The sequence below is a fragment of the Lissotriton helveticus genome, chromosome 11 (genome assembly GCF_964261635.1).
Source record: "Lissotriton helveticus chromosome 11, aLisHel1.1, whole genome shotgun sequence".
NCBI classification, from domain to species: domain Eukaryota; kingdom Metazoa; phylum Chordata; class Amphibia; order Caudata; family Salamandridae; genus Lissotriton; species Lissotriton helveticus.
This window is the reverse complement of record NC_136072.1, coordinates 158,648,105-158,662,196: the sequence shown is the minus strand read 5'-3', so window position 1 is coordinate 158,662,196 and position 14,092 is coordinate 158,648,105. Positions and strand designations below refer to the sequence as shown.

Genomic DNA, 14,092 nt, shown 5'->3' with positions numbered 1-14,092 from the left:
TGCTCACTACTCTGCACTCACTGCTCACTACTCTGCACTCACTGCTCACTACTCTGCACTCACTACTCACTACTCTGCACTCACTACTCACTACTCTGCACTCACTGCTCACTACTCTGCACTCACTGCTCACTACTCTGCACTCACTACTCACTACTCTGCACTCACTACTCTGCACTCACTACTCACTACTCTGCACTCACTACTCACTACTCTGCACTCACTACTCTGCACTCACTACTCATTACTCTGCACTCACTACTCTGCACTCACTACTCTGCACTCACTACTCTGCACTCACTACTCACTACTCACTACTCTGCACTCACTACTCACTACTCTGCACTCACTACTCTGCACTCACTACTCTGCACTCACTACTCTGCTCTCTGCACTCACTACTCTGCACTCTGCACTCACTACTCTGCACTCACTACTCTGCACTCACTACTCTGCACTCACCACTCTGCACTCACCACTCGGCACTCACCACTCGGCACTCACCACTCGGCACTCACCACTCGGCACTCACTACTCTGCACTCACTACTCTGCACTCACTACTCATTACTCTGCACTCACCACTCTGCACTCACCACTCTGCACTCACCACTCTGCACTCACCACTCTGCACTCACCACTCTGCACTCACTACTCTGCACTCACTACTCTGCACTCACTACTCACTACTCTGCACTCACTACTCTGCACTCACTACTCACTACTCTGCACTCACTACTCAGCACTCACTACTCACTACTCTGCACCCACTACTCACTACTTACTACTCACTACTCTGCACTCACTACTCACTACTCTGTACTCACTACTCTGCACTCACTACTCACTACTCTGCACTCACTACTCACTACTCTGCAATCACTACTCACTACTCTTCACTCACTACTCTGCACTCACTACTCACTACTCTGCACTCAATACTCACTACTCTGCACTCACTACTCTGCACTCACTACTCACTACTCTGCACTCACTACTCACTACTCTGCACTCACTACCCACTACTCTGCACTCACTACCCACTACTCTGCACTCACTACTCTGCACTCACTACTCACTACTCTGCACTCACCACTCTGCACTCACCACTCTGCACTCACTACTCACTACTCTGCACTCACTACTCACTACTCTGCACTCACTACTCACTACTCTGCACTCACTACTCACTACTCACTACTCTGCACTCACTACTCACTACTCTGCACTCACTACTCTGCACTCACTGCTCACTACTCTGCACTCACTGCTCACTACTCTGCACTCACTGCTCACTACTCTGCACTCACTACTCACTACTCTGCACTCACTACTCACTACTCTGCACTCACTACTCTGCACTCACTACTCACCACTCTGCACTCACTACTCACTACTCTGCACTCACTACTCACTACTCTGCACTCACTACTCACTATAATAATAATAATAATAGGCATTCTTGTAGAGCGCAATGGTGACGCACAACGGCGTGTCCCCGCGCTTAGATGCGAGCGTGTTCAGAGGAAGATCAGAGGGGAGGCCCGCTATCTGGCAAAGAGAAATGTTTTCAGCTCAGCCCTGAAGATAGACTCTGATGGTTCCAGGCGCAGCGCTACCGGGAGTTTATTCCAGCAGGATGCGGCGAGGTACCTGAAGGATCTGCCACCCATCCTCGCTCTGGACACCTTTGGAATAGTTAGGCGCCCTGAGCCAGAGGATCTTAGCGTACGGGATGGCTCGTATTGTGTCAAGAGATCCTGAAGTGGAGAGGGTGCCCTGCCGTTGATGATCCTATGGCAGGTGCAGAGGGCCTTGAATTCTATCCTGCTCCTGACAGGAAGCCAGTGCAAGGCTTGGAGCGCGGCTTTGGAGGCTGATCTTCTCGGTAGTCTGAGGACTAGCCGAGCAGCGGCGTTTTGCAAGACCTGAAGGCGGCTCAGATTCTTCTCGGGGATTCCCAGGTAGAGAAGGTTGCCATAGTCCAACTTGGACGTGACTAGAGCATGCACTAGTGTTCGGCGGGCTTTGGTGGGAAGGAACTCCAGAACCTTCCTGAGGGTCTTGAGGATCCCGAAACAGGTGCCAACCACCCGGTTGACCTGGGTGCCAAAGGTTAGATCGGAGTCGAACCAGACACCTAGATTCCTCGCCTCCAGGCAGGGGGTGGGTGCCATTCCCAAGCAAGGAGGCCACCACGCTGACGTCCACGCCGCTCGGTCTCCCCCTACCACCAGCACCTCGGTCTTGTTGCCGTTAAGTTTAAGGCAGTTGGCAGACATCCAGGCAGCAAGATCTTGCATGCATGCTCTGAAGATGTCTGCCGCAAGGCCGGGTGCACGCGATAGGGAGATGACCAGCTGCGTGTCGTCAGCGTATGACACCAAGCGCAGACCGTAGCTCTCCACTATGGAGGCGACTGGGGCCACATATAGATTAAAAAGCGTTGGGCTTAGGGACGAGCCCTGTGGTACCCCCTGGTCCAATGCCATTCGCCTGGAATAGCAGTCGCCCTGCCTGACTTGGAAGCCACGGCCCGATAGGAACGACTGGATCCATTTTAGCGCTGCATCACCCAGCCCTGCCTTGTTCAGACACTGTAGCAAGATGGGATGTGCTACAGTGTCGAACGCGGCGCTGAGGTCCAGCAGGATCAGGGCCATAGTGTGGCCCTCGTCGACCCCCTGCCTGATGGATTCGGAAGCCATGAGGAGTGCCGACTCAGTCGAATGTCGAGGTCTGAATCCGAATTGGGTGGGGTGAAGGAGATTAGACTCTTCCACAAACTGCATTAGCTGCCGATTCACCAACTTCTCAGCCACTTTCGAGAAGTAAGGAAGGAGGGAAATGGGGCGCAGGTTCTCCAGCTTTTCGAAGCTAATATTAGGCTTCTTGCGAAGGGGGAGCACAACTGCTTGTTTCCATTCCCAAGGCACAGTGCTGGACCTAAAGGAAATGTCCAGCAGGGGCCTGATATATGGCTCTAATGTTGTCAGGCTGTCCCCCAACCGTTTAGGAGATGCTGGGTCCCGTGGGGAACCTGATTTCACTGATCTACATATGTTGATCAGGTCTTCAGCTGGTGAGGTGAAGAAATTGAGCAGCAGATTGTGACCATCTACCTCTCTAACTGATGCCTCAACCTTTCCATCTACCGCTGGTTGGGCAGGGAAGGCGGAGTATATTTTGGACACTTTGTCGCTGAAGTAGTCGGCAATGCGATTACAGGCAGCCAAAGAGCAGTCCTCTGGTCCTGCTGTGGATTCGGAGACAGCAAGAGATTTGTATACACAGAACAATTCTTTTGCTGAGTTCTCTGCATCCAAAATTCTCTCTGCGTAGTGGGCAGTTTTTGTTATCCTGATAAGATTATGATATGCTCGTCGGTGGGTGAGATATTTCTCTCTCGCCTGACTGTCATAGGCTACCCTCCACTGCCTCTCCGCTCGCTTACACTCCCTCTTGGCACCACGCAATTCTTCGTTAAACCATGGTGCCGATCTCTGTTTACGACCACCCTTCTTAAGATGGTTTAAAGGGGCCGTTTGGTCCAGCGCAGCCGTGATTCGTTCGTTAAGTAGTTTATTTACCGAATCCGCATCATCGCCTCCAGGGGGGCCATAGGCTGTAAGAGCCTCATTAAATTTGGGCAGGGAGAACCTAGCCCATTTGCGCCTGAGATAGTTAAGGGGAGTGGGAGCGGTGACCTTATTCTTAGGGAGAGAGATTTCAAAAGGCACCAAGAAATGGTCAGTCCACGGGAGAGGCACTGGAGGAGCCACCCTAACATCCTCCCAGTTAGCAAAGACTGGGTCAAGCAAATGACCATGTTGGTGTGTTGGAAGGTGGCCCTTCAGCTCTAATTGTAGTGCTTGGAGATCCTGCCGGAACTCCATCACTCCCTTGTCTAGTGAATCTTCGAGGTGCATGTTAAAGTCTCCGAGTAGCAGAAACTTATCCCTCCGCAGCGCCATCTCAGTGGCACACTCTATGAGGGTGCCCTTAAACCTTGCCAAGGGGCCCGGGGGGCGGTAGACTAAATAACCTTTCACAGTTGTACCCCCATTGATTTTTGACTACTCTGCACTCACTACTCACTACTCACTACTCTGCACTCACTACTCACTACTCTGCACTCACTACTCTGCACTCACTGCTCACTACTCTGCACTCACTGCTCACTACTCTGCACTCACTGCTCACTACTCTGCACTCACTACTCACTACTCTGCACTCACTACTCACTACTCTGCACTCACTACTCTGCACTCACTGCTCACTACTCTGCACTCACTGCTCACTACTCTGCACTCACTACTCACTACTCTGCACTCACTACTCACTACTCTGCACTCACTACTCACTACTCTGCACTCACTACTCTGCACTCACTACTCATTACTCTGCACTCACTACTCTGCACTCACTACTCTGCACTCACTACTCTGCACTCACTACTCACTACTCACTACTCACTACTCTGCACTCACTACTCACTACTCTGCACTCACTACTCACTACTCTGCACTCACTACTCTGCACTCCCTACTCTGCACTCACTACTCTGCACTCACTACTCTGCACTCACTACTCACTACTCACTACTCTGCACTCACTACTCTGCACTCACTACTCTGCACTCACTACTCACTACTCTGCACTCACTACTCACTACTCTGCACTCACTACTCTGCACTCACTACTCACTACTCTGCACTCACTACTCTGCACTCACTACTCTGCACTCACTACTCACTACTCTGCACTCACTACTCACTACTCTGTACTCACTACTCACTGCTCTGCACTTACTACTCACTACTCACTACTCACTACTCTGCACTCACTACTCTGCACTCACTACTCACTACTCACTACTCTGCACTCACTACTCTGCACTCACTACTCTGCACTCACTACTTTGCACTCACTACTCACTGCTCTGCACTCACTACTCACTACTCACTACTCACTACTCTGCACTCACTACTCACTGCTCTGCACTCACTACTCACTACTCACTACTCTGCACTCACGGATGTATGACGTTACAACGCATACTTTTACAACGCATACCGTTACAACAAATTTTTTACAACGCAAAAACTTTTACAACGCATACCATTATAACGCATGTTTTTACAACGCAGGTACCTTTACAACGCATACATTTACAACGTAAGTATTGGTAAGTATATAATATTTTTTTATTTTAAATTAATTGTAATTAATATAATTTAATTTAATTTAATTAAATTAATTTAAGTTTTTTTTTACCCTGTACCCCTGTACCCCAAAAACCCCAAAATAACCCTGAACCCTAAAAATACCCCTGTACCCCAAAAACCCAAAACTGTCCCTAAACCCTAAAAATACCCCTGTACCCAAAAACTGAAAACTGACCCTGAACCCTAAAAATACCCCTGTACCCCAAAAACCCAAAACTGACCCTGAACCCTAAAAATACCCCTTTACCCAAAAACTGAAAACTGACCCTGAACCCTAAAAATACCCCTTTACCCAAAAACTGAAAACTGACCCTGAACCCTAAAAATACCCCTTTACCCAAAAACTGAAAACTGACCCTGAACCCTAAAAATACCCCTTTACCCAAAAACTGAAAACTGACCCTGAACCTTAAAAATACCCCTTTACCCAAAAACTGAAAACTGACCCTGAACCCTAAAAATACCCCTTTACCCAAAAACTGAAAACTGACCCTGAACCCTAAAAATATCCCTTTACCCAAAAACTGAAAACTGACCCTGAACCCTAAAAATACCCCTTTACCCAAAAACTGAAAACTTAAAAAAAAAAACATATAAAATATTAAATATAATTATATACTTACCAATACTTACGTTGTAATGGCATGCGTTGTAAAAGTACTTGCGTTGTAAAAACATGCGTTGTAATGGTATGCGTTGTAAAAGTTTTTGCGTTGTAAAAGTTTCGTTGTAATGGTAGTGCGTTGTAAAAGTTGCGTTGTAAAGGTTGTTTCCCGCACTCACTGCTCACTACTCACTACTCTGCACTCACTACTCTGCACTCACTACTCTGCACTCACTACTCACTACTCTGCACTCACTACTCACTACTCTGCACTCACTACTCTGCACTCACTACTCACTACTCTGCACTCACTACTCTGCATTCACTACTCTGCACTCACTACTCACTACTCTGCACTCACTGCTCACTACTCTGCACTCACTACTCACTACTCTGCACTCACTACTCACTGCTCTGCACTCACTACTCTGCACTCACTACTCTGCACTCACTATTCACTACTCTGCACTCACTACTCACTACTCTGCACTCACTACTCACTACTCTGCACTCACTACTCTGCACTCACTACTCTGCACTCACTACTCACTACTCACTACTCACTATTCTGCACTCACTACTCACTACTCTGCACTCACTACTCACTACTCTGCACTCACTACTCTGCACTCACTACTCTGCACTCACTACTCTGCACTCACTACTCTGCACTCACTACTCACTACTCTGCACTCACTACTCTCCACTCACTACTCTGCACTCACTACTCAATACTATGCACTCACTACTCACTACTCTGCACTCACTACTCTGCACTCACTACTCACTACTCTGCACTCACTACTCTGCACTCACTACTCACTACTCTGCACTCACTCCTCACTACTCTGCACTCACTCCTCACTGCTCTGCACTCACTACTCACTACTCACTACTCTGCACTCACTACTCTGCACTCACTACTCTGCACTCACTACTCACTACTCTGCACTCACTAACTCACTACTCTGCACTCACTTACTCTGCACTCACTACTCACTACTCTGCACTCACTACTCTGCACTCACTACTCTGCACTCACTACTCTGCACTAACTGCTCACTACTCTGCACTCACTACTCACTATTCTGCACTCACTACTCACTGCTCTACACTCACTACTCACTACTCTGCACTCACTACTCTGCACTCACTACTCACTACTCTGCACTCACTACTCACTACTCTGCACTCACTACTCTGCACTCACTACTCTGCACTCACTACTCTGCACTCACTACTCACTACTCACTACTCTGCACTCACTACTCACTACTCCTGCACTCACTACTCTGCACTCACTGCTCACTACTCTGCACTCACTACTCTGCACTCACTACTCTGCACTCACTACTCACTACTCTGCACTCACTACTCACTACTCTGCAGTCACTAATCACTGCTCTGCACTCACTACTCACTACTCTGCACTCACTACTCTGCACTCACTACTCTGCACTCGGCACTCACTACTCACTACTCTGCACTCACTACTCACTACTCTGCACTCACTACTCTGCACTCACTACTCACTACTCTGCACTCACTACTCTGCATTCACTACTCTGCACTCACTACTCACTACTCTGCACTCACTGCTCACTACTCTGCACTCACTACTCACTACTCTGCACTCACTACTCACTGCTCTGCACTCACTACTCTGCACTCACTACTCTGCACTCACTACTCACTACTCTGCACTCACTACTCACTACTCTGCACTCACTACTCACTACTCTGCACTCACTACTCTGCACTCACTACTCTGCACTCACTACTCACTACTCACTACTCACTATTCTGCACTCACTACTCACTACTCTGCACTCACTACTCACTACTCTGCACTCACTACTCTGCACTCACTACTCTGCACTCACTACTCTGCACTCACTACTCACTACTCTGCACTCACTACTCTCCACTCACTACTCTGCACTCACTACTCAATACTATGCACTCACTACTCACTACTCTGCACTCACTACTCTGCACTCACTACTCACTACTCTGCACTCACTACTCTGCACTCACTACTCACTACTCTGCACTCACTCCTCACTACTCTGCACTCACTCCTCACTGCTCTGCACTCACTACTCACTACTCTGCACTCACTACTCTGCACTCACTACTCTGCACTCACTACTCACTACTCTGCACTCACTAACTCACTACTCTGCACTCACTTACTCTGCACTCACTACTCACTACTCTGCACTCACTACTCTGCACTCACTACTCTGCACTCACTACTCTGCACTAACTGCTCACTACTCTGCACTCACTACTCACTATTCTGCACTCACTACTCACTGCTCTACACTCACTACTCACTACTCTGCACTCACTACTCTGCACTCACTACTCACTACTCTGCACTCACTACTCACTACTCTGCACTCACTACTCTGCACTCACTACTCACTACTCACTACTCTGCACTCACTACTCACTACTCCTGCACTCACTACTCTGCACTCACTGCTCACTACTCTGCACTCACTACTCTGCACTCACTACTCTGCACTCACTACTCACTACTCTGCACTCACTACTCACTACTCTGCAGTCACTAATCACTGCTCTGCACTCACTACTCACTACTCTGCACTCACTACTCTGCACTCACTACTCTGCACTCGGCACTCACTACTCACTACTCTGCACTCACTACTCACTACTCTGCACTCACTACTCTGCACTCACTACTCACTACTCTGCACTCACTACTCTGCACTCACCACTCTGCACTCACTACTCACTACTCTGCACTCACTACTCACTACTCTGCACTCACTACTCACTACTCTGCAGTCACTACTCTGCACTCACTACTCTGCACTCACTATTCTGCACTCACTACTCTACACTCACTACTCTGCACTCCCTACTCTGCACTTACTACTCTGCACTTACTACTCTGCACTTACTACTCACCACTCTGCACTCACCACTCTGCACTCACTACTCTGCACTCACTACTCACTACTCTGCACTCACTACTCTGCACTCACTACTCTGCACTCACTACTCTGCACTCACTACTCACCACTCTGCACTCACCACTCTGCACTCTCCACTCTGCACTCACCACCAATGTTCCCTCTAATTTTTTTCCTCTGTGTGCGGCAGTGAAAGGTCTTTGTGCGCTGCAGACAATGCTATGTGCGCCAAGAACCGGATCACGCATATGGGTGCAGCAACAAATATCAGTGCAAATATCACTCCAAACTTTTGCTTTAAAAACTAAAATGCAGTGCATTCCACACATACAGCGCCACCTGATGTGTCTTAAGGCAGGTTTGCAATTTACATACACACCATTACATGAATTGGTTACACAGGCAAGTACACTTCAGCTTTAGAAAAGTACAGGACTCTAACGGTGGTACCTATAGAAGATTTCACTAAAGATTACCAACTAGAGGTCTGTTCGTATGATAGGGAAATGTTGGGAGCCTATACAAGATCGCATACCTGGGGATACATGCAGGGGGGCATGTTATGCCCCCCTGTGTGCATGCAGCCCCCTGTTCCTGCAGGGCATTTCCTCCTTCTCCATGAATTCCCTCGCTACCACTCACCAACAATGCACCTCATCTCTCTATAGCACCTTTCTGACAAACATTTCATTTTTTATAGCGCTGTCATAGTTTACTCACACTCAGTTCTGTGATCTGCATGGTACACGTTCTTTGTAGCATGCACATTAACCCTCTGCGCTGTGTGGGTAGCAGGAGTGCCCATGTGAGTGCATGATGAGCAATGCGACAGTGTGAGAGTAGGGTAAGAAGTGTGACTGCAGGGTGAGTTAGGTGACCATATGAATTTGGGTGCGGATGTAAGTGCTGAGTGGGACGAATGAATGCATGGTTAGTGATGGGCTTGTTTGAGTGAGATAGCAGATTGAGCACTAAGGGGGACAGGTGAGTGAAGTGTCAAATGAGTGCAGGTTAAGTAGTGTGCTCGTGTGACTGCAGGGTGAGGTACAGGTTGAACAGAACTAGTGCATTGTGAGTGCATTGTGTTCGCTGTGAGTGCAGGGTGAGCGTGAAAGTGAAGGGCAAGGATGAGGAGTAATTTGTCTGAACACATGGTGCACTCCCAGACACTTGAAGTAACTCAGTATGTTACTAACGGCGGCGTAGGGTTTCAGATACAAGTTAAACTATTGCTATTATGGGGTTAATCAGGGATCGAGGGTGGAAGAAATAAATAATGTGCCTCTCCTGCAACAAACTTCCAGTCTTATGATTAGGGTTGCCAAGTCATTATTTTAATGTCCAGACAGTACAAAAATAATGTCACCTAAAGCCATATTTTCAGCCCTAATCTGTGCAGAAAATATAAATAGAAAGCACTTTTAATTGTGTTCTAGGGTTGCCCGAATGATCCATGACTGATGTAAAGGGAACAAAGACAGAAAAGTCAAATTACAAATGAATACATACTTTTTTATTTATAACCATATTTAGTGTCAAGACAAGATATTTGCAGGCTCTTCAAACGACACATGGCTGGCATTTTTGTTTTGGCAACCCTACTTTATATTCCTTTTCATGAAATGGATTCTCACACTACTGCAAAGAAATAGGCAGGGTGGGAGCCCAGGGGGTACTGGAACCAGAAGAAAAACTAACCTCTAAAACCAGATTACAAATGTTTGTAGTTGTGCTGCTTGGAGAGTGCGGATTATGCAGCAGTGGGAAGTGTATCCTGGCCCCTCTGCTCATCAATGAATTAGATGGTCCTTGTGAGCTGCGGGGCCCTGGTCTTTCAGGCACTGCTTCGTGTGACCTCTGGTCTGTAAAGGAGGAGGAGCTACCACTCCATGAGCTGCACGGTGCTGCGGGGGGGGGGGTGAAGGGGGGGCCAAGCCGCGGAGGTTAAGAGAAGCGATGGTATACGAGAGAGGCTGGCTCTCCCACTGAGAGACTTGGCCATCACGGGCACCCCTACCCGTGTTCTCCCTTCACCTACCCTTCCTTCTCATGTACCTGCCCCACCCAATACTCCTTCTTCAGGGGCACATTAACGTCACAATTAGTGGTGCTTTTTAGTTCAGAGATTGCTTCATATGCTCTCATCCCAAATTCTCCATAAGAACCCAACACGGCTGCTACCCTCTTGTATGTTCCATTTCAAATCCCTTCCCTCTCGATACCGTCACATACGAGACTGATTCCTCTCAGAGATACCTGCACTTAAAACCTGCACCCCTTCAGAACACAAAGCCCAAATTGCAGGACTACACTTCCTATTCCAAGCCCCCTTTCCCCTGTAGCTACTGTGTAGTCACTGCCAGCCCCCACCCTCCATCCGTGACTGTGTTGGAACTCTCTACCAGGCTCTCCTTCCCCCAGCGCCCCATGTGCCTTTTGCCATCTGTCCGGCCAGCTGCTCCCATGTGAACAGCTTTAAGGTGGAGAACTGGAAGCAGAACTTGCGTGTCATCTACCAGTGCAGTGCTTCGTGTGGAGTTGCACCCTTGAGACCAGGAAACGCAAGGCTAAGTCTTGCATTTGTCACATGTGCGGTGCCCACTAGAACAGACCTCCTCTTCCACTACTGTGTCTTTTTTGGCTGTTTTACAAAGAAACATATCCACGAGACGCAAAAGCAAAACAACATAATTTAGCCATAGACATTTTATATGGGGGTATATACTGCTTTATGTGTCAAGATTACATTTACGATGGAACAAATTGACAAAGAAGAACCTCAGAAAGCCTGGAAACTATAAGCTTTCACCCCAACAATGGTTTCTCCTTACCAGTATACAATGACAGGAGTTGGAGAGAAATATTCAACGTAGGAGCCAACAAAAAGAGAATTAGAATTGCTGCGACATAATCCCAAGACTAGAAAAATAACCACTAACTGCAACATAGGTCTACGAGGGCTGATCAACCTTGGAAATACGTGTTTTATGAACTGTATAGTTCAAGCACTTACCCACACTCCACTACTGCGAGACTTTTTCCTTTCAGACGGACACAAATGTGAAATGCAAAGCCCAGGCTCATGTCTTGTTTGTGAACTGTCTACACTCTTTCAGGAGTTTTACTCTGGGCACAGATCTCCTCACATTCCCCATAGGTTATTGCATCTGGTGTGGATGCATGCACGGCATTTAGTAGGGTACGAGCAACAGGATGCACACAAATTCCTCAACGCTGGATTAGATGTGCTTGCTACACAGACACTGTCTGCAAAGGTAATGGTTGCGCTGAAGCCAGCGGCGTCACACGGGTCGGTGTCACCCTGTGCGGGTAACTCATGGTGTCACCCCCTCACGACTTGTTCACCCGGTGCCCACGAGAACCCGGAAAGAAACTGCAGGAAGCAGGATCTGGCAGAGGTGCCCCTCTGCAAATGAAAGAGCAGGCAGATCCGGCTGCTCGAGGGCGCCACTTGTGTTCCTGGAGACACAAGAGGTAGGAAGGAGTGTGTGCTGCAGGCCCTCTCGTGGGAGAGAGACCCTGGAGGCCAGAAGGAGGCCACAGCCTTATCCATTCCCGGTGCCCAGTAGAAGGACCAGAGTGAGGCCGCTGCTTTGCCCCGGCACAGCCCGTGACTCTGGACTTGTCCTCTCCGCAGAGCCTACTTAACCAGCACCGCTGTCACGCAGGCCTTTAGGCCCCGGATCCCCCAGCATGCTCCACACCCGCCTCCCCACCAAACAATCACTTGGGAAACTGGTGGGTGTAAAAAGGCCATGTTTAATCACACTTCATAAACATGACAAGTAAATTATTATACATTTCTCAAATTATGAGCAACATTTCTCCTTTATTATCAACTCTTCCTCATCAACTTTTATTATACGTTTCAACTTGCATTTGCTCATAATTTCTCGATTCCCCCAGCACCAAGGAGCCTTCAGGTTCGCATCCCCCAGGTAAAGATGCCCGCGCCAGGTGCAACCCACCTGCGCCCCCGAGCGATGGGCCCCAGCCCTCGGGTCCTTGTCCGCCATTTCCAGGGCCCCACCTCTCATCCACCATGCTGCTAGGAGGCTCGTACCTGACGCCCTCGCCTCCCCAGCCGGTGGTCTCCATCCCCCTGCGGAGAGCTTACCCTCTCTCCCCTCAGTGCTGGCCTAGGGAGTGCGCAAAGGCGGACTCCACTCCATTTTTTCAGTCTATCAGTGTTCAAATGTCTCTTTTCCGCAACACACACCTCCAAATCACTGCCTTAAGGGACGGGTGGGTGGGAGATAAAAACAGGTTAACAAAGGGACTGGGAGTGGGTGAGCAGGTCCGGTGCTGGCGGGGAAAGAGGCCGAGTTGTCCGAGTCCCAGACCTAAATAGGTCATGGCCTCTGCCCCCACCGGACGTGCGTCACCCATCTCTGACCCGGAAGTACTTCCCGGGCTGGCTGCCTATAGGGCAGCCCCCCGGGACCTTCGGCCAATGGCGGCGCGGTGTGGGCCGGGGGGCCAGGCCCTAAAGGCGGGCTCGTCTAGCCTCGCCCTTTGTAGAAGCGTCTGCGGTGTGTAGTCACTCCTACTGCGTGAAACCCCCAGGAAAGCACCTCCTTGTTTAAGATCATTTACTGGCAATATGGGTATACACATTAAAGTATCTTTAAAGAAGGGGAGAATATTTGCTGGCTGTGACAAGGCGATCGAGGAAGAACATCCCTCTGCTCTAATTCAGTATATGATTTATCATTTGTTGCGGTCTCTGTGCAGATTATGAGTGTTTTTATGTACCAGAGTTGGATGGCACTGCACCGTGGGATGCCGTTTCCTCCATACGTTTCATACACCTGAGTGCATAAACAACGGTTAGTCAGTAAACCCTTCCCTCCAGATGTGTTACTTCATGCAGGCTCCGACGGTCATGGCTGCCTGGGGTACCGTCCCAGGGGGTGTTACAGCTGCGAGAGCGCAGCTGGCATAGAGGCTGCCACGATCACCACAGGGACCCAAATTCAGCTTTCGTTTTGGGCTGTTAGGCTCCATCTTCGCACCTGGTTGGCCCTCGGCCGCCTCTGCCAGTAGCCTGGGATCCCCAACCAGCTGGGCGAGGACTGTGCTTGTTTTCACTGCTCTGGCTGCACTTGAAAGACCGCATGTATCTGTACACATAGACGTCAAGAGCATGGGGTGACAACGAGGCAGTCATAGCTCCTAGAAGACTTCCTTCTCACGCAGAGCCACCGAAAATGGTATAATGTTTCGTTCCTGCGTGGTTCTTGGTGCACGCAGACGAAGTACGTTCATCAGACAATTGCTAAAACATTGGTT

The 14,092-nt window shown here is 49.0% G+C and overlaps 1 pseudogene; it reads left to right on the top strand.

The window, feature by feature from the left end:
* Nucleotides 1-9,602: 9,602 nt before the first annotated feature.
* On the top strand, nt 9,603-12,113 carry LOC144790755 (ubiquitin carboxyl-terminal hydrolase 22-A pseudogene; annotated as a pseudogene).
* Nucleotides 12,114-14,092: the final 1,979 nt, after the last annotated feature.